This window comes from Chelonia mydas, chromosome 7, assembly GCF_015237465.2.
Source record: "Chelonia mydas isolate rCheMyd1 chromosome 7, rCheMyd1.pri.v2, whole genome shotgun sequence".
Taxonomy (NCBI): Eukaryota; Metazoa; Chordata; order Testudines; family Cheloniidae; genus Chelonia; species Chelonia mydas.
The window spans coordinates 100,562,391-100,589,906 of record NC_057853.1 but is presented as its reverse complement, the minus strand read 5'-3'; the positions used below and the strand labels follow the sequence as shown (position 1 = coordinate 100,589,906).

Here is a 27,516-nt window from a genome sequence, read left to right as displayed (position 1 = left end):
GATCACAAGAGTGAAATATCAGGACACATTGGGCGAGCTGGGGGGACAAGAGACAGACACAGGTGAACAGCCCCGACCGGAGCCAGAGGCACACTGGTCTGCCTGGCCCTGTGCTACCAGCGTGCCCCTTCCTGTTGGGGGTGGAACCATGCTGCGCCACACAGCTCCCCTGCCCAGCACCCCCTGAATCCACTATGCCCAGAGCCCCCCTACACACCCTCCCACCACAAATGCACAGTGCTGTGCACACACACACCCTGCCCAGTGCCCTGCCCAGAGCCCCACACAGTACACACACACCCTGCCCACAGCTGCCCAGCACCCCACGCAGTACCCCCCACTCGCGAGTTTCTCAATACACACAGATTTCCTCTCCCTCCCTTCCTCCCTCCCAGTGCCCTTCCCCACAGCCCCACCACCACAACTACACAATGCCCCACACAGACCCCCCACTTCCCAGTGCCCTGACACACACAGCTCTCCCCCACTTCCCAGCACCCCTGAACAGGCCCCACTGTCTAGCACCCCAAAACACACACACCTCCCCCACTTCCCAGCACCCCGCCAGAGACCTCCCAGACAGTCATTCCATCGCGCCCTGCCCCCTTCCCTGGCCGCACTCTCTGGCCCTGCTAGGAGGTCTCTGGCTCCTAGGGTGAGAGTGGCGAGAGGAGTCTCCAGACTCTCCACATGCTGCACCCGCCACAAGCGCGAGCTCCGTGGCTTCTGTTGGCCGGGAAAAACGCTAATGGGAGCTGCTGGAGCCGCGGAGTGGGGCTTGCAGGTGCTGGGAGCGGGCAGAGCCCCACTACACTAAGAGTCAGAGGGACCTGCCGGTGGGGAGTCCTGGCGGAGCTTACCTGGGGCTGCTCCCGTCCCGGGAAACATCCGGCAGGCAGGTCCCTCTGGCTCCTAGGATCGTGGGTCAGGTTGGGTGTGGCGGAGCAGAGGGCTCTCTGCCTGCTCCTGGCGCCTGCAAGCCCTGCCCCTGCAGCACACGGTTCTCCTACCAGCGCGCAAGCGCCAGGAGCTGCCCCAGGAAGCAGTGAGCGGGGGCGCTGCGGTTGCGGTCCAGGCTGTCCCGATATTGGGACAAAGGGCGTCCCAACCGATGTAAGGTCGGGACGCGGGACAAGTCCCTTAAAATCAGGATGTCTGGTCCCCCTAACTGTGTTACAGAGGAGTAGTTGGCAAGGAAAGGGATAGCTCTCAAGCTGTCATGTTCTATTTAGGATATCTCATCATGTGGGTTTTTCTCTCAAGTATATATTTTTATTCCAGTAGATTGCCTTCACATGTGCTCCGAAAAGAACATTTTAAGGAAGAAAGGTAGATGCTAATTTTGTTAAAAAAATGTTTAGAAGCAGCGATTGTTCGGCAGCACATAGATCAATATGTTTTTATTTGAAAGAATTTCATTATTTTATGAAATAGTGTTTACACACTCCAACTTACTATTATTTCACTAGCACCATCATTCACACACGATGCTTTACAGATAGTTCCAATGTACAGCAAAAGTGTGAATGATAGACCACTTTTCTAACAGCTGCTGAAGGTTATTTGCAGCCAATCAGTCTGTGTTTAACAATTCTGAGTCAATATTACTGCCAGCAGAAGTGCCTTGTTAGAGGGTGTGTTTTCACTAGGAAAAAAGATGTGCTCTGACCTGGTAATAACACAAAAGTAAAATCCTACTGTAGACAAGGCAGTCTGTTGGATTTTTTTACATGTTCGCAGGTCAAGGGAGCCTAGGGTTTTACTTTGACATACTAACTTGTGTTAAAACTGTATGTGGAAAGACCAACTTAATATATTGAGACGATGGCCACAGATTCCTTGAAAAAATGGGCTTTTGAATATTTTTATTAAAAATAAAATAAAAAGGGATGTGGGGGTGAGAAGCACTCTTTCCACTCTCCTTTCTTCCTTGCTCCTCTTTCTCCTACCCCTTTCTTTTCTCCGTTCTACCCTTTTTACCACTATTACTTCCAATGAAAACAGAGACATCCTTGAATGCAATATAAGGGGATGTGTCTCAAGTTAAAAAAAAAAAAAAATTGCGAATAACATCTAGGGTTACCGTGCCGTATCTGCCTTTAAAAAAAAGGGGCATTGCTGTTGGCAACGTCAGCTGACGAGCCAGTACAGAATATCTGAGCCCTCCAGGATCTCTGATGGCTTTTGAATTTAGGGCTGGTGAAAGTACCAAAAATGCCAGTCCTAGAAAGAGTCTCCATCTACAAAAAAGATCCAGCACAAGTGCAGCCCACACTGCCCTGCCAGTCACATTCCCTCCTAAGTAGAGGCATCACATCTCGCAGTCAGAAGGATTTTTAAAAATTTCCCTCTAATTTGGAGTTCATGTATGTTGTCAAGATAGTGTAGGCTGTGCTTGTTCTGTAGATGGGGGATGTTGCTAGGATTGTCACTTTGGTATTTTTCACTAGACCTAAATTCAAGAACGATCAGGAACCACCTGGAAGGCAGGTGTTGTATTTTGTATCTGTACCTGCCTCGACCCTGCCAGATTTGAGCAGTCCATCATACAATAAAGTTATTATTAAATACCCATAAACCCCTATTGAAATGAAAGAAGGAAACACTGAGTTCAATTAAGGAGGAAGAAACATGGAGAGACAGCTTTGCTTAATTATTCAAACAGATCCCCATGTTTTGGGGGCAGGACTTGTTCAAAAAACAGACCTGTGTTATTTTGAGGTTTCAGAGTAACAGCCATGTTAGTCTGTATTCGCAAAAAGAAAAGGAGTACTTGTGGCATGTAGCTCACAAAAGCTTATGCTCAAATAAATTGGTTAGTCTCTAAGGTGCCATAAGTACTCCTTTTCTTTTTGTGTTATTTTCAGTGGCAGTACCAAAGATTAGATTTTCAATTAGCTGTGGGTAAATGGAGATTATCATGTGTTCTGTATTACTAAACAAAGGACAAAAAGCTTAAACATTTTCTCTTTCAGATGTACATCATCGTATTTCATATACAGCTGAATGAATTTATGCTATGGTTGTTTGCCAGGTTTCGGTTTCTGTGATCTACAAGTTTCACCTAAGGGCAGATTGTCTTTATCAAGTAGTGAAGCCAAACTTTTGACTCAGATAGAGTAAAACTCAGGTCTCTTTAAGATGGAAAGTCATTTGATTCTCAGCTGGGTCCCTGATGAGCAAATGAGCTCTCTGATACAATGTTTTATGTTGCAAAGAAATGCAGCATGGTATTTCCACAGCCGCAAATCATCATCCTCACTCACTTAAGCCTATATCCTGAATTGTGACAAACCTGTATAGGAGTGGGACCTAATATCTATATTGGGAAACTTTGCTCATAAAAAAAATGGTTTCTGCAAATACCTGGTTTTTCAGTTTTAGTTGACAAGACCATTCGTGACATGAACTCCCAAATGTCTTGAGGTTATCATAGCAGTGATGTCTATTTATGGTATAGCCTTGCAATGTAAAGGGCAAAATATGTAAATTACCGTTCTTTAGAATGTAGACTAGTTAATGTTGACTAATGTATTTTTTAGTATTTTTGATATAATATTTTTCTTCACAAACAAACTGAAGCAAGCAAATAGGGATCAAGAAAACACAAACAATAATTGTCAAGGACTTTTTTATTTATATGCGTTGCTGGAGCAGACATATACTGTGTACACAGTGTGATCTTCTCTCACGTAACCAACACATTGATATTATTAGAGGGAACAAATAGTAAGGCATCTGAAGGTGAACTTACCAGTCATGTTGTCATTTTTTTTTGGTAGTGTAACTTATGTTTCCTTAGTCTTATATATGCTCCCTCATACATCAGTAGCAAATCTAAGGGAGAGACATTGATGTAATGTACATGAAGAGGACCTAGAAGAATATATATGTCAAAGTAGGGGTGACCTTTAACTTTCTGTTTATGTTGTTCCACTTCTGGCTACATTCATCTCATCTGCCCTTGTATACTAATTTAGATTAGTTCGTGCCTTTAAGGTGCAACGCTGGATTGCGGCAAGGAAGTGCTGCACTGCTTGGGGAAAATTCAGAAAGGGTGTTTGTCTCAGGACACACAAATCCTCCTTAAGGTCGCTGGTATGTAAGAAGATTCCCTGAAATATCCAGGCATCTATCCTGGCTCCTCTATTTATATCAGTCTGGGAAAGGAAAAAAGTGCCAGATGAGTAGACCAATGGGGTTATAGTGAAGAGACCAAAGAAAGGAACTCTGTGATTGTAATAACTGGCGTGGTATCACACTTTTATCTGTGCCACACAAGGTATTGTGTAAGATCATAGTCCAGCGTATATCAGATGCAGTTGATAGCGTTCTCAGAAATGAGCAAGCTGGTTTTCGGAAAGGGCATAGATACACCAGATCTTCATTCTACGAAACGTAATAGAACAATGTTTAGAATGGCAACGGCAACTCTACATAAACTTCATAGACTTTGAGAAGGCTTTTGATAGCATTCACAGGAACAGCCTATGGTGCAGTCTGCGGGCATATGGAATCCCTCTCCATATAATCAACATAATCAAAAGCTTCTATTCCAACTTTACATGCAGTATTGATCACAGTGAGCTCAGTTTTGAAGTCAAAACAGGAGTACCTCAAGGGTGTGTCATGTCTGCAATCCTCTTCAACATTGCCATTGACTGGGTAATGCAGCATACAAAAGAAGACATGCCAAGAGGCATTAAATGGTCATCCTTCTTATCCATTGAAGACCTGGACTTTGCAGATGATCTTGCTCTCCTATCACATACCCAGCACCATACAGAAGAAAAAACAACTCGACTCCAGCAAATTGGACTGAAAATCAACTGCAATAAGACAGATATCATGACTTTAATATTGCCTCACCATCACCAGTATGGATAGAGGATCATGTTCTCGCCAGTGTAGAAACATTCATATACTTGGGCAGCACCGTCAGCCAGGATGGTGGAACAAGCCAGAACATCCAGAACAGAATCAATAGAGCCAGGAACACCTTCATGGGCTTAAATAGTCTGGAAATCATCAAAATACAACACCAAAACCAAACTCAAGATTTATCAGAGCTGTGTACTTTCAACACTACTTTATAGTGCACAATGCTGGGGAATGAGAAAGTATAACATGTCCAAACTGTCTTCATTCCATACAACCTGCCTCAGAAAAATCCTCCATATCTTTTGGCCCAGAACAATCTCAAACCAAGATCTATTGACACACTGCAGCCAAGAAGATACGAGCGCCCTCATTACCAGAAGGAGTGAGAGATGGATTGACCATGTGCTTCGGATGGAAACTGATTCCGTCACCAGAATAGCAATAAGATGGACACCTGAAAACACACAAAAACTAGGCCACCTGAAAACAACATGGTGAAGAACTGTGGAAGCCGAGCTGAAAAACCTGGGGCACAGCTGGGGAACCATTGAACGACTTTCCAGAAACAGACAAGAGTGGAGGAGCTTCGTCGCTGCCCTAAATGCCAGTGGAGTAATGGGAACATGATGATGCAAGAAGAGTATGCACCTTCCTTTTTGTAGGTTTGATCTGGTCATACCTCTTTTCCACCCCTCCCTCCACCCTTGATGGCACTGTGCTCCCCAAAGGCAGATGGAGGAAGCAGACCAACACTGCTCTGAACACAGAGAGTGAAATTAATTGTAGCTGGCCCTTGTGCAAGCCACACATGAAAGCCACCATAACCACCAGTTCTCCCAGGAGAGGGCCAAGTATAATATGGCTGCTGTTACACTTCTTACACTTAGATTCAGCAGGCCAAATTCAAAGGCTATGTGTCAGTGAAATCGGGTTACACTTTCCTGAATGTCTAAATAAGTAATCCTGAATTAAGCAAACTGAAGTCCTATCAACTGAGTGTAATACAATGCAACCTTTTTTTGAACATGAACACACAGCTATACTTACCACAACTGAAAACAAATTAGAAATTAACACATTTATTTATACAGCTAAATGATCTCCCAGTAATAACTTATCACAGAATAATGTTCACTTTTTTGACTAATTTAAGAGACTTACTCACTACGTTGCATACAAATTAATAGCAAAGTACTTGTATACAAATTAACAACAAACTTCTGTATTGCTATTTGAATGCTTATTGCACTCAAGATACTATATTTCAGAGGTGATATGTGTAGGTTTGATTTGGACTCAGGTTTTTTGTTCTGTTTTGTGCAGTTAAATTACTTTTCTGTGCCATGGAAAAATAATTGTGCGTAATAAATTGACTTTGTACTGGGTTGTCACTTAATATTTTTAATGTAATGGAAAAAGTACCCTCAGCAAAACTTGGGCATTGTTACAAAAACAGTCCGTATTTATGCTATGCAGATATTTGGAATTTCTAGTGGTTGAGGGATTATATATATATATATATATATATATATTATATAAATGCCCCTAGAAATATACTTTCATTTTGTGCTTTAGAGATATAGCTGGCATGCAGCTCCGTGTACATCACTCTCAGACTTGTAAAAATGTTGTATGTATTGACTCTATGGATAATATATTATGCTAAAGTTTGTACATGTCTCACTCTTCATGTATTATATGTCACATTTCTTTCCCCTGGTTGCCATGCATGCTATTACTTTAGTCAGTGTAATTTGCATCCTTCAAGAATCTGTAAAAATTCTATGAAATTCAGTGACTAGTTCAAACTTTCACATGCATACATAAATTTTAGTATGCAGTAAGAATTGGGTGATTAATTTTTCATAATTTTAATCAGTTTTATAGGTTCACTATCTTGCAAACAGTGCGTTAGCATGGACCTCACTTCAGTCCCATGCCACTCCCAGCTTCAGCCCTGCCAGGTGAAACTGACACTTGCAGCATCAGGTTTCGGCCACGGGGACCCTCTGAAATGGGGGGCTGCGGACCCCCAGTTGAGAACCGCTGAACTAGTAGACCTGGTCAATCCTGCCCTCCTTTTCTACACTGTCAAAAACTGTCTAATAAAAATATCTGGATGTATAATACACTATCAAAATATCCTTTTACAAGGTGCCTAGTAGGGCTAGTTAAAATTTGTCCCTCAAAACTGGTTTTCAATGGATAATTGGGTTTTCAACTGAATTATTTTTTGTATCTGCTTTCTGTGGCTATTTTTTATTTTTTATCAAGAAACCAAGCACCTAAACCACCAATATTTTTAGTTTTATCAGAAAAATGAAGTGTTTTGATATACTACGCAGGGTGCCTCATTGGAGTTGCTTCTTGTCCCCATTCTCCTGCAATCGGGGCATCCCAGCTGGACTCTATGATGCCTTCTATCCCATCACCAAGAGAGGAAACCAGGGTGCACCCTGGTCGATATAACTGAAATTTTCCACAGAGGGAAAAATATATTTTCTGACTAGCATTAGTGGCAAGACTCTTCTGTTGACCCATCCTGTTAATAAGTGTTGAAACCCTGCAGTGAGATGCTGCTTGTTTTCTGAAGACTTGCAGCAGGTATGTGGCTTATTAATTCCACCCTGCATATAAGGGAGGTGGGAGTAGGTCTTTGTCAGGTGGAAGTGGACTCTGTGATAGAGAAGTTTGTGGCCCCAATTGTCAGTGCTCAGCCTTTCTGAAATAAGGAGTTCTCTGAGGGGAGGTTCGGTGAATCCTTAACACTTTCAAAACTGTAATTACTTGAGGTCTCTACTGAATCCTGTGTCATCTTTTTGTGACATTTGCGGGTGTCCTAAGTACTTAATTTTTTGTTTAATCAGACTATTACCATTTGTTTATAATCGCTTACAAATCTGAAGACATGTTGCATTAATGTAAGTATACGCCAATTACAGCAGTAATATTTGAGTGTCATGATTGCTGTTTAAGGCTTAGTATTCATTTAATCACTTCATAACCTGTTAGGCTCATTGTCACCTTAACTTTTTTTGTATGGAACATAAGAAATGCATAGGTAGACTTTTGTTGTTAGCTTCACAGTTGTAATGTAGCAGATTAAGTATTAAGGTAAGTAGATTTAAAAAAAACTTGACTGTTTGCCCCTAGGTAACATTTAAATTAACTGACCTAAATAACAACGTGTTTGATACTTTTTAAAATAAAGCTAGAATATAGGAAAAGATCCTGAAAGTGTGAAGAAATGTTTATCTTCAAGTTGAGATTTTGTAAAGATAGCACTGTTGTGAGTTGTTGCAAAAATAATGCAAGTATCAAAGACATTTTAAAAATGTTTAGTTCTTAAAAGCATTATTTTTCCAAGTTAGACAGGTATAAAGTCAGGGAAGCTATAACAGTACACGTATTCAGTTTTAGCATCCCCAAACCCATTATGGCATTCAGTGCAGCATTTTATAGAGCATATTTAAAAACATGAAAACTGAAGTTATTTAAAATGTTAACAACTACATGTGCCATTCTGTTTGTAACTTTTTATTTGCTAATCGTGTACCTAGTGACACCAAATATGTTGTGTTATCTAGCTCATAGAAAACCTTGGTCAGGGCCTGGTGTTGCATTGTGTGATCCTCCCTATAGCCTCTTATTTTCATCATACTTTCCATAACATCCAATGCATATGAGTTTGGGCATGCTGGCAAGTCCTGTCTATTTAAGCATAAATATCCTTTCCAAGAGAAGTGTTTTCACTGCTTTTCATAAACTACTCAGCAATATCAGGATCTCACTGTTCACCAAGAGGCTCCTATTGTTAGTCATTGCAAAATGCTTGAATTTTTTGTAGTGTATTGGTCCTGGCACTTGAGTAGGGTTGTAACAGTAGCTTAATTACTGAGTCAGAAAAAATCCAGCTGCTTCAAATCAGTTCTTGATGCTCACATGATGTGTCTGACTCTCTCCAGTCTTGAACCTCCTACATCAGCTGTTTATAATTGCTACAAGCTTGGAATGTTCAAAACAAGGCCACTAGAGTCAGAAATGTATCTTCTGACATGAAATTGATGCTTAAGCTTTGATGCAGTGGTTGGATGAAATAAATTGTTTGGGTTGCTTGTGAAGTTATGATACAGTTGTCTAGGAGCAATAACATTTATATTATTTTGGTTCTCATCTGGCTAATTGTGTGGGCCCCCTGTTGCTGGAACCCTGCCAGGGCCCCACTGGCTGTCAATTCCAGAGTCCTTCAACCCCTGGGGCTGAAGCAGAGAATGTCATGGAGGTCTCTGGAAGTCACTGATTCTGTGACTTCCACGACCTCCGTGACATAAACGTAGACTTAACCATTCCCACCTCTCAGCTTTTGCTTCCTAAGGCAAGAAGTTAGTTTCCTTTCTTTGGGAACGTTCCCGTACCCCACCCACCCCCCATACTCCCCATTAGCAAACACCATAATCAAAATTTATTGTATTATAAGTTAAAAACAGTTTCATATGAGGAAATCACTGAGAATATAATAAAATAAAAGGTTTAAAAAAAAACCCAAACACACCTCAGGCTGATTAGTGAAGAATATCTTTTAGTGAGTTAGAAACTTTCTTAGAAATATGGTTGTACCTTGAGCAACTGCAACAACTCATCTCTCACCCCCTTGGAGTCTAAAAATTGCCTCCTTTTCAGTGATCCTTCACAGCCTCATTGGGTATGTCTACACCCCATCTGGGAATAAGCCTCCGAGCCCAGGTCCACATGCTCGCACTACTGTGCTAAAAATAGCTATGTAGATGTTGCCTCATCTCCACCTTCCAGCTTGGGTGCCTGAACTCCAGCCTGAGCCGCCACGCCAAAGCCATGGCTATTTTTAGCATGCTATCTTCAGCCCTGCTTACACCAATCTGTCAACCAAGGCTGTGAGGCTCATTCCCAGATGCACTGTAGACATACCCTATGAGTCCTAGCATGGTTCAGCAAGTGTCTCCTTGGATAGACAAGGTCACCTCTTTTCTGGATTGCACTCTCCTTTCTTACCCCAGAGCAAATTTCTTTTCCTGATTGTCTAGTTTTCTGCTCCAGTTTTCAATAAGCATTTGAACCTTGCAAGCCATGGGATGGTTTTACTGTAGTTTAAGTGGTTGGTTTGCTTTGTCCTTTTCACACTCTGGCTCTTAAGGTTGGAACGTCCCTTGCAGAATAATCTAAATAAGCAGTGTGGATTGTTTTTCCTTCCTGATACCAGATGGTTCAGACATATGGAAATTACATAAAGGTTTATATCATGGGTTCCTAAAATATTCCTACAGAAGCTACCTAAAGTGTAACTTGACATTATAAACCAACTGTCTAGATGTAGCCATGAAGGGTGAAATTCAGGTCACAAAGGCTCAAATGGGACTTCAGTGGTGCATACTCTTTGTGCAGGCCCTTTTCCCAGGACGAATGTCATCCTAAGCAAAGTATCAGAGCGGTAGCCGTGTTACTCTGTATCCACAAAAACAACGAGGAGTCTGGTGGCAATTTAAAGACTAACAGATTTATTTGGGCATAAGCTTTCATGGGTAAAAAAACCCCACTTCTTCAGATGCATGGAGTGAAAGTTACAGATACAGGCATAAATATATTGGCACATGAAGAGAAGGAAGTTACCTTACAAGTGGAGAACCAGTCTTGACAAGGCCAATTCAGTCAGGGTGGATGTGGTCCACTCCCTTTAATTGATGAAGAGGTGTCAATACCAAGAGAGGGAAAATTGCTTTTGCAGTAAGCCAGCCACTCCCAGTCCCTATTCAAGCCCAAATTAATGGTGTTAAGTTTGCAAATGAATTGTAGCTCTGCAGTTTCTCTTTGAAGTCTGTTTTTGAAATTTTTTTGTTGAAGGATGGCTACTTTTAAATCTGTTATTGAATGTCCAGGGGGATTGAAGTGTTCTCCTACTGGCTTTTGTACGTTACCATTCCTGATGTCCGATTTGTGTCTATTTATTCTTTTACGTAGGGACTGTCCGGTTTGGCCAGTGTACATGGCAGAGGGGCATTGCTGGCACATATAACATTAGTAGACATGCAGATGAATGAGCCTCTGATGGTGTAGCTGAGTGGTTGGATCCTCCGATGGCCTGCCTCCCAAGGTCTGTGAGAGTGATGGATCATTTTCCAGGATAGGTTGTAGATCTTTGAGGATGTGCTGGAGAGGTTTTAGCTGGGGGCTGTACGTGATGGCCAGTGGTGTTCTGTTATTTTCCTTGTTGGACCTGTCCTGTGGTAGGTGACTTCTGGGTACCCGTCTCGCTCTGTCAATCTGTTTCCTCGCTTCCCCAGGTGGGTGTTGTAGTTTTAAGAATGCTTGATAAAGATCTTGTAGGTGTTTGTCTCTGTCTGAGGGATTGGAGCAAATGCGGTTGTATCTTAGGGTATGGCTGTAGACAGTGGATCACGTGATATGTCCTGGATGGTATGTAGGTAAGTGTAGTGGTCAGTAGGTTTCCGGTATATGATGGTGTTTCTGCATGGACTCCTCCAGACGGTCGAAATGACAGACTGGACTTCTACATAAGGTACTTCCGCAGACGTGCACAGGCTGAAATTGTGAACAAACAGCATCACGTTCCCCATTAACTCAGCTGCACAGAACGCAATGCCATCCACAGCCTCAGGAACAACTCTGACATTATAATCAAAGGGGCTGACAAAGGAGGTGCTGTAGTCATCGTGAACAGGTCAGATTATGAACAGGAGGCTGCCAGGCAACTCTCCCAACACCACATTCTCTAGGACACTATCCTCTGATCCCACTGAGGAGCACCAAAAGAAACTACACCAGCTGCTCAAGAAACTCCCTGCTATAGCACAGGAATAAATCTACACAGACACACCCCTAGAGCCCCGACCAGGGGTATTCTATCTGCTACCTAAGATCCATAAACCTAGAAATCCTGGACGCCCCATCATCTCAGGCATTGGCACTCTTAAAGCAGAATTATCTGGCTATTTGACTCTCTCCTCAGACCCTACGCTACCAGCACTCCTAGCTATCTTCGAGACACCATCGACTTCCTGAGGAAACTACAATGCATTGGAAAAGGAGTACTTGTGGCACCTTAGACACTAACAAATTTATTTGAGCATAAGCTTTCATGAGCTGTAACTCACTTCATCGGATGCATTGGTGATCTTCCTGAAAACACCATCCCGGCCACCATGGATGTAAAAGCTCTTTACACCAATATTCCACGTGAGGATGGACTACAAGCTGTCAAGAACAGTATCCCTGATGAGGCCATGGCACACCTGGTGGCTGAGCTTTGTGACTTTGTCCTCACCCACAACCATTTCAGATTTGGGGACAACTTATACCTTCAAGTCAGTGGCACTGCTATGGGTACCCTCATGGCCCCACAGTATGCCAACATTTTTATGGCTGACTTAGAACAATGCTTTCTCAGCTTTCGTCCCCTAGCGTCCCTCCTCTACTTGTGCTACATTGATAACATCTTCATCATATGGACCCATGGGAAGGAGGCCCTTGAAGAATTCCATCTGGATTTCAACAATTTCCACCCCACCATCAACCTCAGCCTGGATGAGTCCACACAAGAGATCTACTTCCTGGACACTACAGTGCGAATAAGTGATGGTCACATAAACACCACCCTATACTGGAAAGCTGGGCTTTGGGAGGGTGGAAGTGGAGCAGGTATCTGGGCAAGGAGGGCCTCCATGGCTGGCCCCTGGGGGGAAAAGGGTGTGAGTGTCTGGCCCCCCAGCCGGGCTCTGCGGGGAAGCAGGCAGAGAAGCAGGAACTGGGTTGTCATAGGGGTTTCTTTAACTCTCTACTTCTGGGGGAATTTGTGTGTGTCTGTATTGTTACAGACATACTTCCTGACAGGTATTTTGAAATAAATTACCAAAATAATTGAAACTGGCGTGATTATGTAGTGTTGTTTTGACAAAATTTGCAGTATTTTAAAATACTGTGCAGAGAATTTTTAATTTTTGGCACAGAATTTTTAATTTTTTGGTGCAGAATTCCCCCAGGAGTAATTCACAGAGCAGAACTGTTTCTTATACAACATTTTTGGCACTTCCTCTTAGTGTGTCTTTCATCTTCTATGCCAGTGCATTGTGGGATTTATGAAATCCCAATCCTGCAGTTCCTGGCACTGTTGGAATTTTTGGGTAACTTCCAAATGCACAGTGCTGAAGGGTGGATGGTAGCTGACATGCTCGTTTCCTAGTGTCCACATTTAACAGAAAACATTGTAGATGGCTCTGGTTCAGTCGGACCTATGGTTAAGACTTATTCCAAGATGTTGCAGCCACCCATTACAACTATTTATAATAGTCTTACAAGCTCAGTCACCTGGAGCACAATTTCAAGCTCAAGGTGTTCCAAGAAATGGTTTCTTGCAATCATATCTACACTGCAGAAGAAAGGTAATTTCCAATACTTTTCCAAATGTTTTTATCACTTTATATCATATTTGGGGGGCAGCAATAAACAATAAAAGGAGAGACATTAAGAGTGTTGTATATGCATGAGAGATTTTACAGGACCAGGTTTCATGCTACTGGATTTAGCAGCAAGATTTATCAATCCAAGTAACTTGCTTAAAGAAATTGCCCATCACACCCATTTGGAGACAGTATTTTCTCAACTTTAACAAAGAAACTCACAGTCCACTACAAAACGACTGTGTTACCAGCTGGCACTTTGTAGCTTTGCACTTCAGAAGGCTCTGAAGAGAGATTAGAAAGCTTTGGGGATAAATCTTTTTTGCATGTGTTTCTTCTTTTGTAGAACAGTTCTTATGTGCCGTATACATTTTCAGATATGACAGTCAAAATCTGGAAAGAGAGTGGAATTTAATATCTTCCAGCATAAATGCCTAGAAAATTAATTTAAACCTCTTAACCAAATGAAAGTCAGATGTGACATACCCATAATCAAATTTTCACAACTCTATTGGGGACACTCATATAGTGACATCTAAATTCCCCCTCCAATTATTTCCCTTTCAAAATATATTACATTACCCCGAGGACTTGTCTTCACTTAGAACAAAGGCATGTTTATAATTCAAGTTAGCTAATATGTGGAAACATGAGATAAAATTCTAGTGAAGACAAGGCAGCTTGTAGTTTTCACATGAGTTAGCAGGTCAAGATAAATGCTAAGCTCCCTTATAGTCTTTATCTCAACCTACTAATCAATTAAAACTGCAGACTGCTTTGCCTTCACTAGGATTTTACCTTGAGTTAGCTAATTGACGAACACACCATTTTTAATAGGGAAGATGTTCTTTCTAAATCTAAAACCTCAGAAACATGTCTAAAGTTTTGGGAATTCCATTTAAATACAGAATGGTCTCTGAAATAACAAACAAATATTCTCATTTCACCAGTTTCATTACACTCTCCTAAAACTATGGGACAGATCATTTTTATCTGGGATACCATTTAGCCTTTCTAAACTAAGTAAACAAATATCAGCGATTGAAATGATTGCTCAAGGAATTTGCCTGTCAAAGGAATGTTGATTTATTTTCTGGGACTTTCTCAAATTAAGGGAGCAGTAACAAAGTTATATGGAGTATCTGAGATACTAGGAGAAAATGTAAGAGATAGAACTTTGTTGTAGCACTTGGTAATTGCTCGCCTGAAATATCTAGTGATTAACTGGTAGTAGGATTCAGTTCAAATCTTATACAAGGAGATGAAAAATCTGAAGCCTCTCTTCGTTTCCTCGTGGGAGGAGATGATTCTTCCAAATGTCAAGACTTCAGCGATCATTTTACCACACGGTATGTGGCATGAACTCAACTGGCAAACACCTTCTTGAAAAGGGAATTTTCAATCAAAACAACCTGGGCTCCAGTCTGAGCCCGAACCTCTACACTACAATTTTGTAGTCCTGCCACCTGGGCCAACCATGGGTGTTTCATTACAGTGTAGACATAATGTAGTAGACAGTGTAAACATAGGGTCCAAATATGCAAATACTCATTGCCAGGCCCAAAGACTTGCTACTAAACATTAGGTATATTGAACTACTCATGGTAGTAAACAAGTCCGCTTGGTGGTATGCGTTTGCCGGGTCAGGCCCATAATTAGAATGCAACCTTGAGCTTTTTTTCCCCTTAAAATAGTTTTTCCTTCTATTCCAAGGTTAACATCCAGCAAAGAAAAACAATAACCACTGGACACAAATTGGATCATGCTACTAACAAAATCAGTGACAAGTGTTTCTTTTCCTTGACATACAGTTTCATTCTGTTTTCTCCATGTTGCAACATTGTAAGTGATTATTGCTAATATGATAATAGAACCAAACATTTTTTTTAAAAACTGTTCTTTAAATTGGAATATTAGCGATTACTTAGCTTTTATGCTCCTTGCAAACTAATTTTTAAAAGAAAAATATATTACTTATAGGAAAAAAAACCACCCAAAATGTAGATTCATAACAATTTGTACGTTTCTGATAGGGTATAGCTTCAGAATCCTTAGCACGGAGGCCAATTGGTACATTTGTCTTTGGTGAATGCTTCTCAGTTTCTCAACCCGCTCTTTCTACCTTCCATCATCCCCACCGTCGAAGGCGCTCTGAGCCCTTGCAGTTCTCTGATTCCCCCTACTCAAACATTTCCTTCTCCCTAATGTTGCCACAACTACCTCCTGCCCACAAGACAGGACCTTTCCTTTACCCTGCTCTTCCCCCACCCCCGATCCCCTATTACTTGATGTCCTTTGCCCCCAAGGGTTTGTACCAGGACCAGTGCTGTTCAGCATATTCATAAATGATCTGGAAAAAGGGGTAAACAGTGAAGTGGCAAAGTTTGCAGATGATGCTAAATTTCTCAAGGTAGTTAAGTCCAAAACTGACTGTGAAGAGTCACAAGGGGCTCTCACAAAACTGAGTGACTGGGCAACAAAATGGCAAATGAAATTCATCATTGATAAATGTAAAGTAATGTACAGTGGAAAACATAATTCCAGCTATACATATAAAAAGATGGGGTCTAAATTAGCTCTTACCTCTCAAGAAAGAGATCTTGAAGTCATCATGGATCGTTCTCTAAAAACATCGGTTCAATGTGCAGTGACAGTCAAAAAAGCTAACAGAATGCTAGGAACTATTAGGAAAGGGATAGATAATAAGGGAGAAAATATAATGCCACTATATAAGTCACTGCTACACCTTGAATACTGCATGCAGTTCTGATTGTCCCTTCTCAAAAAAGATACGTTTGAATTGGAAAAAGTAGAGAGAAGGGCAACTAAAATTATTAGAGGCATGGAACAGCTTTCACATGAGGAGAGATTAAAAGGACTGGGACTGTTGAGCTTGGAAAAGACACACCTGAGGGGAGATATGATGGAGGTCTATAAAATCATAAATGGTGTGAAGAAAGTGGGCAAGGAAGTGTTATTTACTCCTTCACATCACACAAGAACCAGAGGTCATTCAGTGAAAATAATAGGCAGCAGGTTTAAAACAAACATAAGGAAGTACTTCTTCATAGAATACACAGTCAACCTGTGAAACTTATTGCCATGAGATGTTCTGAAGGCCAAAAGTGTAACTGGATTAAAAAAAGAATTAGATCAATTCATGCAGTATATTAACCAAGATGGTCAGGGATGCAACCCCATACTCTGGGTGTCTCTACACCTGTGACTGCCAGAAGCTTTGACTAGATGACACTTATTCTTGCCAAGAAATACAGCCTAGTCTGTATCTTTGCTACAGGCTAGCACCAGCACCAACACTGGTGTTTAGCCAAGGGTTAACAGTGCAAATTAAATCAAGTGCAACCAATGCTCTCTGCATGCTCACCAGTATTTCTTCCTCCCCGATGTCTCCTCTTCCTCTCTCTACACAAACCAGTGCCTTTTAAAAATATAATGTTTCGTGTTAAAATATGACAACCAGCCATTGTTTAGAGCAAAATAAGCTTATCTAAAGCTGCAGTAAGGTTTTCCACTTTACCAGCATTAGTGATCTATTTAAAGAACAAGCATTCTCAGGCCAACAAAGTAGAACAGCTGAACAATTGTATCATTCTCTTCCATTACATTGGGAGTTGAATTTGTATACCACTTGGGGGGATTTCTTTGTGTATGTACGTGTCTCTCTGCCTGTTTGTCTGTCACAATTGGCCTGAATTTTTCTACGTTTCTTGGATGGAGACACTGACATACAGCTATGGAAAGTGAAGGAATGAACGGGGCAGGAGTTGTGATACCAGGCAGCATTGCTGAGCGGGGTGTGGCCAAGCGCGTCGCTGGTGCCCCTGTGGCTGCTTTCCAGTGTGGTTAAAAGTATAAAATGAATGGTACTCAGCGGTAAAAGGCCTGGGATTTTGTTGGTGGGCCTTGGGCCCATGGGATACGATGAGACCTTGTGGGCTGAGGTCCCTACCCTTGTGCACCCTCTGTCCCCCTCCTCCAGCCTGAGTCTTGGGAGGTAGGCTGAGGAGAGCCTATCCCACATTATGGGTTGTCTGGTAGAGCCCTGGAACCACCTAAATGCCTGGTATAGGAGAGTCTGGGTGATGGGCCGGTAGCTCTCCTCCCCTGAGTTTAAGTTTAGTAAACTCTCTGTCCTCATTTCCCTGCTGTTTGCATCAAAGATCTGGGGCTGAGAACAAAATTCTTTTTAGCTAGCTTTCACTGCGAAACTTTTTGCCCATCTGGCTTCATGATTAGCTTTACTGTCTTGGTAACAGAGAGAAAGATACCTTTCCAGGGAATTAAATTGCTGCTGAGGCATACCTAATTTATCTCTAACAACATTGAAGAGGTGTTAAACTGACCTTTTGACGCCTCCTTCATCTGCAGATTATTCTGTTGCACCTTATTAGCACTTTATGGTGGACATTGGACAAGGTATTTGAATGCCTGAAAGAATAAAGGATGATTTTTTCTAGTTATATTACATGTTTTATTCAGTCATCAGCAATTGCCTTAACAGCTGATTGTAACATTGATGGAAATATCAAATAATTTGGGACATGGAGAAATGAGTTCATTAAACGTGTTGTTTTTATCCATAATTATCTTGAGTAAGCTTTACATATATTCAGGTCTACATATTGTCAGAAATTTTAAAGTTACAAAATACTGTGCTTTCAGCAAAAAAAACAAGGGGATAGTCTGTGAGGTATGGCAACGTATTTGAAAACTTTTTGCCAAGTTCCTAGTTAGAACTCTTATGCGTTGTTGAGAAATTTGCCTACAGTTCACATTCCCACAATGTGCATGAGTTCATTCATTTTTTTCAGTTATGTCTCTTTTTAGAACTTAATGTTTCCTCCCAAAGCAGTGCATTAGTAAAAAGCATCTTTTGCCTTACTGATTCTAACATTGCAATAACTGTTAGTTGAACTGTACTTTAATATGCAACCTTTGGAATGGCAGTAATTTCTAACAGGTATGATAGAACACATGTCCAGCAACTCTTAGTATCTTCTTGAAATATAGCTACCTGAATATGCAGCAGACTTTTGCATTTTGATGTAGCTCAGCACATTGTACACAACCTTTCCCTTACATTTATTTTACTGTTGCTATGAAATATAAGACAGCTGAACTGAATTCCACTACATTTGACAATTTTGTGGTGATAAATTTTGCTAACAAATAATAAAATCTGTATCAATAAGCTGACGTAGAAGGGACTGTTGGTGGGATTTTTGTTTTGTATGACAGAGCACCACATTGTACTTTTCTTCTTTAAAATTTCTTTTTATAGCACCCGTCTTTATGTAAAAAACTGGGTACAGTGTAATCACAAACTGTTAATAAATTGCTGCTAAATTCTGTACCTCTGCTAAAGTCAAGGCTTGGTCTACACTACAGAGTTAGGTTGATGTAAGGCAGCTTATGTCGCCTTAATTATGTCAGCGTCTACACTACAGTGCTGCTTCTGCCAAAATAAGACTATGTCTCCACAGCACTTTTGTCGGTAAAACTTTTGTCAGTCAGGAGTGTAAAAAACCACACCCCTGACTCACAAAATTTTACCGATGAAAAGCTCTGGTGTGGACAGCCCATTGTCAACGGGACAGCATCTACTGCTGACAAAGCTACGGCCCCTCATTGGGGGCGGTTTTATTTTGTTGGCAGCTGTGCCGCTGTAAGGTACACAGTGCAGACATAGCCTGAATGGCCCACTACACCAACATCATAACTCCACCTCCATGAGAGAGACATAGTGCTTATGTCAGTGTAGTTACTTACATTGGCTTTTGGCTGTCAGCGCTACAGGGGCTAACAGCTGGAGCCCTTCTCCCCCTTATCCTGCCACTAACAACCCGGAGCCCCACTGCTGCCTCCCAGTGAGGGACTTAGGGGAGAAGAGAGTCCAAGCTTGACTCTCCTTCACCCCCTGCCATCTCTCACCAGAAGGCGACAGTGGGGCTCCCGACTGTCAGCTCTGGCAGTGGGGCTCGTAGTGGGAGCGCTCCTTTCCCCCAGAACTGACAGCCTAAACTGTGAATCCGGTGCGGGGCTCCCAACTGGGAGCCCCACATCAGGACAAGGGGCAGAGGGCTCCAGTTCTGAGCCCCCCCTGGGCTGACAGCCAGAACCTGAGCTGAAATGTGAAATAACAGTAGCCAGGAAACTGACAAGAATGTCAGTTTCGCTGCTGGTAGGCTCCCAGCTGTGAAATTGAGCCCCATGTGGGCTCAGAGCATGGCTGTCAGTGTGGGGTTAGGAGAGGGGGGTCACAGCTGTGAGCCCAGCACCTGGCTGACAGTTGGGCTGTCAGGTTGGGGGTGGGGGGTAGCTGTGAGCTGGCAACCAACTGACAACTGGAGGGGTTCTGCTTTGAGCCCTGTACCTACAAGCTTAGCTTTGTTTTATAGAATATAAATTTGTTGAAAAAATGTTGGAAAGCCAAATTTACAGTATCACCTTAAAGTGAGCCCAGTTTCCTAATATCATGGCCTTGGCTAACAATTCTTTAAAAGTTGCATTTCCATTATAAAACCCTATTTCTAAGCTTTTCTGACTCAGTCAGAAAAATTCTCTCTGGAGTGAAATTTTGCATGTCATGTCACAGTCCATGACTGAATGTTGGTTAAAAATTTGAGGAGAAAACAAGGTTTTGTCTTTTCCCCTTATGCTTTCAAAAAGAGCAAAGATACAGATGTCAGACTTCTTCATTTATTTATTTATTTAAATCCCAGAAGTCATCAGAAAGGGACCTCTGGGACACTTGCCCTCAATAAGGAAGTGAGGACAAGGTCATTAAAAGAGAAACATTATCCAAAGATTAAGTGTTAAATTGGAATTTTTAAAAAGACAACCAGACTAGAGGTTTTTAAAACTGGCAAAGTTGTTTGGGAGCAAAAAAATCCTTAATACTCATACTTTGCTCCTGTTATTTCAGGGATGTAAAGCACAGTCTATGGAGAGGGTCAAATTGGATTTTTATTTGGGATTTGTGGGCCAGGGATATAGCGTTAGATCCATATACTGCCAACTCTTGTGATATTTGGTGTTTTATTTAATGCTTCAGCTCCTGTACATGTTGGATCATATTAAAGAAGTTCTGTATTAAAATCACAAATGAGTTTGATTCCCCATAGTTTAAATTCCAGGGTATTACTAATTAAGAGGTCTCTTGGTTTTTGGTACTGTTTCTCTCCCTCTGTGCATGAAACTTGCAAGCTGCTAATTGTGTTAGTACATTCTAAGACAGAGTCTGTTCTCAAAGCAATTCACACAGAGAGAGACTCAAAGCAATACTCTAACAACAGAAACAGCACCCAGAGACTCCCCGCCCTTTTGTTGTATTAACAATTGTGATTAAAATAGAGATAGAGGATGTATGTGGATGGATGCTTGGTGTGGATAATAACTGAATGATCAGGCAGGTACCAGCCTAAGAATCCAGTGTCCATAGGCTGAAGAAGGCGTCAAGTGGAAATAACCAGAGGACCCCCGGAGGGCAGACTGGAATCCACCCAACAGCCTCAAGAATGGGAGAACCAAAGAACAAGATAACATCTAGCAGCACGGAGCCATCAGGAATGTGCTATCTGCTGACTGATTCAGCAACAGCATGATGAAGCAATTCCCATAGACTGGCATAGGAAGAAATTCCTATAAAAATAGACTCTAAAAAGTGAGAACTTTGGGATCTGATTCTGCAAAGCAACTTCCAGGAGCATCAGATGAGCATCTGACAAGGCCCTGCTCCCTCCTCATGTCCAGGCCACCTGGCCAGTGGCTTGGCATGAGCAACTCTAAGGCTGGTAACTATGATGACAACCTTGCAGAACCTGTGTGTGTGTGTGTGTATGAATAAATATGAGATTGAATGGAATGTTATAGCTATAACTAACTGCTTACTATGATAACAACCTTGCAGAACCTGTGTGTGTGTGTATGAATGAATGTGTGAATAAATATGAGATTGAATGGAATGTTATAGCTGTAACTAACTGCTTACTATGATTCTTTCTGTATTCACAATAAATGTGGTATTTTGCCTTTTTCCCTTTAATAAGATCCTGCTGGTTTTTAATTTATTGGTATAACATACATATGAGATCAGATGAGAATCTGTTTTTGTTTGTTTCTATTTTAAGTAAGTTTCTAGCCTCATGGTTGTGGAGAAAAGCTTGAAAAGACAGATTGCAAACACAAAAATCCAAAATTTATTAAAAAACATATGATTTTTAAGACCACATGATGTGCTCTAGGGCCTCACTCATGATTTTTAACATTTGTTCTTGGCAGTATTATCCAGGACAATCCACAGACAATCTTCCACTGGCAACAGTGGGAGGTTTGCACAAAGATCAAGGACAGGACATAATCCTAACGTAAAAATAGGACTAACTTTGTAGGCGATCATAAGTAAAAATGTATGGATTTATGGCTTATTACAACAATCTGTAGCCCAGTAATCCCCTTTTTTATGACTGCAGAGGTGTTAATGGGCCACTTCACCTTGAATGGTCTCTTACAATGCGCGTATTACTTATGCTAAACAATATGTTCCACATTATATTTAGTTGTGACACTTTTAAGTACCTTTCCCAGATCTGAAGAGCTCTGTGTAAACTCAAAAACTTGTCTCTTTCACCAGAATAAGTTGGTTCAATAAAAGATATTATCTCATTCACTTTGTCTCTCTAATAAGTAAAAAATGATAGAAAAATAGGGAGAAGTCAAGGAGGCAAGAAGGAAAAACAAAGATAGGGGCAGGAGCAGAACAGAATTGATGATGGGGATAGGATTACATATGTAGAATATAGTGGTTTATCAGAAGTGTAGTCACCAAACTACTACATATTTAGGTAATGATCTTCAGAAATCAGATTGGCAATACAATGCATGCTAAATAAAACCATACAGAAATATTAGGAAATGATGTGTTTGTGGTGGTTTCAATATGGCTATGGCTGTTGATAATTTATAAGGCGTTGCATAAGAAAGTAACAAACTGATAGATTGAGTGTAGGTTGTGGTGTACATTTTCATTCCTTTGTTATGTGTATTGAGGGTGATCATCTTGTTGAAAGTGCGTTTGTTAAAAAGGGCATTTGTGTATGATGTGGTTGAGTATCTTGATGCTTATAGGTTAACATAACCCGTTTCCTTAAATTGCTATTTCCTGGCTTTTTTAAGATGGTTATTTTATGAGGAAAAGTACTTGAGAATCCTTAATTCTAAATCAACAAAGCTATGTGGGGATTCCATAGGGCTTTTAAAATTAATACATATAAATATAGGTGGAACTGAGAAGAGACCCATGTCTAATGAGGGGCTGCGAGGGAGTGGTGGTGTAGAACTGATTAAAATATCTTATCTCATAGACCAGGGGTGGCCAAACCATGGCTCACAAGCTGCGTGCAGATCTTTTACATTTAAATTGCGGCTTGCGGAGCCACCCATGCCCCCATCCCATTCTCCACCTACCAGCCTGAGGCTGGGGGAGCTCAAGGCTTCTTCTCTGCAGGGAGTGGCTTCTCAGGGTTTCAGCCCTGCGGGAGGCACCTACTGGGGCTCAGGGCTTCAGGAGTAGTGGGGCTGAAGCCCCAAGCCCCAGCAGGCATGCCCTGCAGAGCTGAAGCCCCGAGTCCCAGCCGGCACGCCCACATCTCAAACTTCTGAAGATTATCATATGCTGCCTGGAGGGTCAGTAAGTGTGACCACCCCATCATAAACTCATAGACTTTAAGGTCAGAAGGGACCATCAAGGTCATCTAGTCTGTCCTCCTGCACATTGCATGCTACAGAACTTCACCCATTTAAAACTCTTTACACCTGCCTTTAACTCATGCTCAAGCTTCTTCTGTCTACACGCTAAGCTTTTCATATGAAGCTGCAGGAATCTTGCAGTCTGAGAATCTTTGAATGCTGAAGGCTTTATTTGAAGCTCATTTAAGTTAATAACAGGCTTTCCATTGACTTCATTGGGCTTTGGATCAGACCTATGTAGGGACAGCTTGAGACTCCGTGTGACAAGATGGCCGATGTTCGTATGGTGGGTCCTGCGCTTTTCTTGTGGTGGGGGGGGCGGGCTAAGATGCCACCCTTTGCCCCTGCTCTTGGGTGCCGAAGGCCCTGTAGTGGCCTAGGAAAGGGGTAGAGGAGGGAAGTGGGGGAGGGGTCTGGGTTTGCTCCTCGTTCTAAGTCCCAGCCTCTCTCAATCCCTGTGGGTTTCCTACCCTCTTCCCCCTTGGGTGGGATTACCCTCGGTCCTTAGATGCTGCGGGAGGGAGTCTCCCTGCCCTGCCAGGGTAGGGTCTCTCTTACTTCGGTTCTCTGGTCTTTCAGCTCTCACAACACACCGCCAACCTCCAGTCCTCTCTCCTTCCTCCTCTTCCCCTGACTGCCTGAAGCGGGGGGTTTTATTAGGTTCCTGACAGGGCTTAATTGAGTACAGGTGCTCCAATTAACCTGTAGTACCCCTCCCTAGTCTACAGGGAACCATGCCTTAATTAGCCTAGGGTTTATATATTTCCACTCTACCACTGCTCCCTGGCCCTCCTGTATCACGTCAGTTAAAGCATTCTCTTCCTGGAGAGTAGTTTTAAACAGAAGAGATATGTATAATTTTCATAGATTCATAGATATTTAGGACAGAAGGGACCATTATGATCATCTAGTCTGACTTCCTGCACAATGCATGCCACAATTTCGCCCACCACTCCTGCAAAAAACCTCTCACCTATGTCTGAGCTATTGAAGTCCTCAAATCGTGGTTTAAAGACTTCAAGGAGCAGAGAATCCTCCAGCCCCATGCTACAGAGGAAGGTGAAAAACCTCCAGGGCCTCTTCCAATCTGCCCTGGAGAAAAAATTCCTTCCCGACCCCAAATATGGCGATCAGCTAAACCCTGAGCATATGGGCAAGATTCACCAGCCAGATACTACAGAAAATTCTTTCCTGGGTAACTCAGATCCCACCCCATCTAATATCCCATCACAGGCCATTGAGCCTATTTACCATGAATATTTAATTACCAAAACCAGGTTATCCCATCATACCATCTCCTCCATAAACTTATCGAGTTTAATCTTAAAGCCAGATAGATCTTTTGCCCCCACTACTTCCCTTGGAAGGCTATTCCAAAACTTCACTCCTCTGATGGTTAGAAACCTTCATCTAATTTCAAGTCTAAACTTCCTGGTGGCCAGTTTATATCCATTTGTTCTTGTGTCCACATTGGTACTGAGCTTAAATAATTCCTCTCTCTCTCCGGTATTTATCCCTCTGATATATTTATAGAGAGCAATCATATCTCCCCTCAACCTTCTGTTAGTTAGCTCAGCTCCACAGACAGGTTCTGAAACCTGTTTTAGGTTTTAAGCAAGCAAATTCTGCCTTTGAACTTATGTCCCTTGACGACTCCCTTGTCCAGTCGTCTTAGTGTAAAAATTATAAGAGTTGACATTTTTAATTAGTGTCCACTTGCATATGTTACAACTGGCATATTTGCAAATTGCTGGAGGTGATTTTCTGCTGATAAATGCATGGGAATAAGCTATACCTTTGTAAACACCCGTACACTGGTATAACTGTATCCGCACTGTGGGGTTGTACTATGTTTTAATCGATTTCTAAACTGGTACAGTTAAGCGGTACAAAAACCTTATGTGGAAAAACCCTTTTGCTTGGTGCCTAGGCTGGGTCTTTCTGAGCTGGTGGGAGGAAAGTCAGGGGGAATTGGAAATTCCTATCTCCTTTGCTGCTCTTATTCAGGTGGTGGGGGAGAGAGCAGAGTGATAGCTATGATGGTCCCTCTGGCTCTGGGGAATGCTGGGTGCTGACACAAGCCTCTTGTGATTACTTCCACAACAGCAGTGATACCTCCATGTGGTTTCCCACTTTCCATGGTTTCCCATTCTCCAACCTATGACAATAAAGATATCAGTGAGCAACTTTTTATCATAAAACTTGGATACTGCTAATACATGTAAATATTTAATACCGCATCAGATCACTATATCTTTTTGAATCAATGTAATGTGTACATTTCCATGAATAAAACCATTATACGGTAGTATATTAAAATATGGGTTTTAATAGAGCTTTTTATATGTGAAGTAAAAAGTTGTTGAAAATTAAGTGTGCTTCATAAAGCCGATTAGTTATTCACACTTTATTGATTCTTAGAATTTCTAAGCTTACTGAAAAGCAAGATTTTATTTAAATTAAAAACAATAGTTTTTACTTGTATTTATATGTGATTGTAGCCTTTCAAGGAAAAGAGTATGTTATGCTTTAGTGAGGTTCTGGTCACTCTTATTTCTTGTGCTCTCGTTTCATCTCAAATGTACCGAGAAAGGAGGTATCTGAATCTTACCTATTGAATCATCTGACTTCCAGAGCTCAACAGGCAAAGGTTGATGATGTACTGGAAGGTTGATCAGCTGAAATAAAGCATTCATTATCCTTCCATCTAACTTAATTGGTGACCTCACAATAGTGCCTTTTGTAACCTGATTTTAAACTCCCTCTCATTCACAGAATTCTCAAGTAGACCCAAATAATAAAAAGGCTGAGTCCATGTATGGTTATTTGGATAATAGTTCTGTGATGATTGAATCTGTCACTCTTTTTTTTCTCTGTCTAGAAGAGGTGTTGTCATTTTGAGTAAAGCATTTCTTGAGAGAGGAGTATTTGCAGCTTGAATTGTTTTAATATCAGAAGTACTGCAATGTATTGGGCTTTACAGTTTAATTGTGAATCCCAAACTATATCTAACTAAATAATCTGCAGTGACTAATGTCCTCTGTGAATTAGCTTTGTCCTTTTTATGAAATGTCTGTATGAGGATTATGATTTGTTCACATACATCCTTTCTTCACCGTTACTTGTTGGATTTTTGTTGGGTTTGATATGCATGTGACAATGTTGCTCTGTGAATTAGATGTTTTACACTCTTAAGGCATTATGTGACTTACGCTCTTTCCCCTACACTTGTGAAAACCCCCATGGGATAAAGGAGACTGAGTGAAGAGAAGGCAGAGCACAAGGACTTTTTAAAACCTTGGTGATTAAGCAAGTCAGGGCACCCTGAATGAATGTAAAAGAGAATGGAAGAAGAGAAGGATGACATTACTAAATAAAGAAAAAAACCCACACAGAGATGAATTGTGTGCCAAACCTCCAATCGCTTTGCTTGTAAGCTGCATCCTTTTACCCATCCTTCATCTATATTTTTGTCTTTTAAGCAGATTTTGCATTCTGATTCATGTAGGTGTCTGCTTGGGATCAATGGAACTACGTGTGGGTGCAAGGATCTTTCCACATGCATCAAGTGGCAAATTCATTTTTAAGTTCTTTGGAGCTAGGACCTCTCTTAGTTTATATCCATAAACCGCCTAAAGCACTTTGGACACAATAAATGATGAATAACTACATAAAAACATAAGAGCTCCCGTACTGGGTCTGAGCGTGGTCCATCTTCCCCAGTATCCTGTCTCTGACAGTGGCCCATATCAGACCTTTAAGGAGAATATACAGAACAGGGCAATTATGGAGTGATCTACCCTGTCCTTCATTCCCGGCTTCTGGTAGCGAAAGATTTAGGCTTGCATACCTGGTCACATTGGCTACCAGCCATTTCATGGGATCTATCTGCCATAAACTTATGCAGTTCTTTTTTTAGCTCAATTATACTTTTGCCCGTCACAGCATTCTATGGCTATGAGTTCCACAGGTTAGCTTTGCATGAAAAAGTGCTTCCTCTTGTTTGTATTAAACCTGCTGCCTATTAATTTCAGTGGGTGACCTGATGAAATGTTTCTCTATTCACTTGATCCCCACCATTAATGATTTTATAGACCTCTATCAGGTCCCCACTTAATCATATCTTTTCTAAGCTAAAGAGTCCTATCTTTTTAGTCTGTCCTCATATGGAAGGTGTTCCATACTGTTAATCAGCTTTATAGCCCTTCTCTGAACTTCTTCCACTTCCACTATATCCTTTCTAAAATGGGATGACCACAACTTAACCCAGTATCCAAGGTGTGGGCCCACCATGGGTTTGTATAGTGATATCATTATATTTTCTGTCTTATATTTTATCCCTTTCCTAATTGTTCCTAACATATGGTTAGCCTTTTTGAAAGCAGAAGTCTTCCAAAACTGTCCACGGTGACTGCATGAT

General features: G+C 41.5%; 1 protein-coding gene and 1 long non-coding RNA gene across 4 annotated transcripts in view; one reads left to right on the top strand and one right to left on the bottom strand.

Annotated features, from left to right (window-relative positions):
• Positions 1-27,516, top strand: part of DOCK1 (dedicator of cytokinesis 1) — a 545,102-nt gene that overhangs the window by 359,310 nt on the left and 158,276 nt on the right. The window lies entirely within an intron of this gene.
• LOC122466687 lies at positions 16,714-23,723 on the bottom strand. The gene is made up of 3 exons (XR_006292394.1): positions 23,655-23,723; positions 17,693-17,777; positions 16,714-16,767 (listed from the first exon to the last, which is right to left on the bottom strand). It is a non-coding gene; the product is annotated as an uncharacterized LOC122466687 (long non-coding RNA).